Source organism: Lycium barbarum, chromosome 1 (assembly GCF_019175385.1).
Source record: "Lycium barbarum isolate Lr01 chromosome 1, ASM1917538v2, whole genome shotgun sequence".
Taxonomy (NCBI): Eukaryota; Viridiplantae; Streptophyta; class Magnoliopsida; order Solanales; family Solanaceae; genus Lycium; species Lycium barbarum.
The window spans coordinates 160944716-160947203 of NC_083337.1; positions in this window are offsets into that span (position 1 = coordinate 160944716).

The following is a 2488-nucleotide window of genomic DNA, read 5'->3' on the forward strand; positions in this document are numbered from 1 at the left end:
GAGGCCATTGTCTTGCCTAAGTTTGTACTCTTCTATTTGATTTTGTAAATATTTCACACTGTGGATTAATAGTGGACATTTTTGAAAGCCTCAATATAGACAATTCCATCAAATCACCAGCTTACTGTTCTTGCGGAACATATCCCCTCCAGTTGTCTTTTTTGTAAGATAAAACCAACGTTACTTTCACTAATCATATATGAGGTATTTAAACTCCATATACAATTACATAAATAACCCTTAATAGATACATTATCTAATACCTAAATGCCATACTTATCACTCCCCCTCAAGTCGAACCAGGTACAGTCAAACCTCTCTATAACAACATCGTTGAGTCCGAATTTTTTTGGCCGTTATAGAGAATTACTGTTATATACCTATAACAACATTGACATTTAAATAATATTTTGCTGTTATAGGCAAAAAAGATGCATAAAATCTAATTTTTCATTTTTAATTGTCAAATTCTAAGCTTAATCACAATTTGTGTAACGAAGGAAAATCTTTTAATGATGACCATATATATTCATATGATATTTTTTGTCATAAATATTGTATTAAAGGATCAAATATTTGATCAAAATCTCTACACTTATTATTGGTAATCATAGATATTCTATTTTTATAAAGATGGTTAATTATTATATTACCAAAAAAAGAAGATAGCTGTTATATGGGGGGGTAATTTTACAAAGAGCGTACTATTATAAAGTTGGTTGTTGCTGTTATAGGTGAAATGCTGTTATAGAGAAGTAAAATATAACATAAAAATTCGATTTCGAAAAAACTTGGTTGTTATAGAGAGTTGTTGTTATATGCGGATGCCGTTATAGAGAGGTCTGACTGTATAAGGCTCAACTTGCCACGTAAATCACAAAAACGATCCTTCAAGAGAGGTTTCGTAAGAATATCCGCAAGCTAGTCATGTGAAGAAATATATTGAACCTAAAGTTCCATTTTGAGCACAAGATCTCGAATAAAGTGAAAATCGATCTCCATATGTTTGGTGCGATAGTGGAACACCGGGTTAGCTGTAAGATAGGTCGCACTTAAATTGTCACACCACAAGAAAGGCACGGAACCAGAAGATAGACCATCTTCTTTCAACAATTGACGAATCCATAGAAGTTCACTGGTGGCATCAGCAAGAGAGCGATATTCAGCCTCAGTAGTGGAGTGCGAGACAGATTGATGTTTGCAATAACACTAAGAAATGAGCATTGGACCTAAGAAGATTGCAAACCCAGTAGTAGACTTCTGATCATCTATATTTCCTCCCCAGTCGGCATCACAATATCCTTGTAATTGGAGAGAGTTCTGATTTGGAAAGAAAACACCATTAGAGGAAGTGGAAGTCATATATCACAAGATACGCTTAATTGCCGCCCAATGTTTCTCTGTCGGACTATGCATAAATTGAGAGACTTTATTAATAGAACAAAATATCTGGTCTAGTGAAAGTGATATATTATAAGCCACCAACGATACTTCGATAGATACTATCATCAAGGAATTGAGCGTTGTCACTTGCGTGCAACTTATTACTCAGGCACATGGGAGTAAAAATATCAATGCAAGTTAACATGCTACTCTTTTCCAAGATATCATGTGTATATTTAGACTGATGTAAAAACAGCTCATCAGACCGCCACGTAGCTTCAATACCCAAAAAGTAATTTAGCTTGCCCAAGTCGCGTAAGGAGAAACAATTTTCCAACTGTTGAAGCAACGAAGCTGTCAAGCCCCGAACTATGGCCTGGGCGTAACACGACACTCGGTGCCTGATTGTATGTGACCGAGCGAACCACATGGCATGCTGAATCATCATGAGGCATACATGAGCGAAAATATAACGTGAAGTGCATGATGAACTTTTATAAAACATAGTAAGTCATAATATTAAACATAAGTACTTGATTAAGTCATGAATGCGGACAATATCATAAATGAGCCAAACCAGCTAACCAACTCTGGAAGTCTAACATGACACTTATCTTGTCTATGAAACCTCTAACATGAGTCTGAAACACGTAACATACTTGCTGGGACAAGGCCCCCAGCATACCTTTAGATGCAAAACTAAATAAAGAAAGACAATGCCTAAACCCCGAATGAGATGGGGCTCACCAATAAGCTGGTACGTGCAGATCCTAATGAGCAGAGGCGTCATCCTGTAAATCCGTACCTGCATCGTGAAATGCAGGCCCCCGGGTAATAAAAGGGGACGTTAGCACATTGAATGTACTGGTAGGTAAAGCAACTGAAAGAAATAGCATGGGACATGGAATAACATGATAAGAACTGAAACTGAAAACCTAGACCTGAACATGAGCATGAGCATAGGTACATATATATATATATATATATATATATATATATATATATATATATATATATATATATATATATATATATATATATATAACATAAGTAAAACATGATAAGTAGGAAGAGCATTTCATAAACCGACAACATGATATTACCA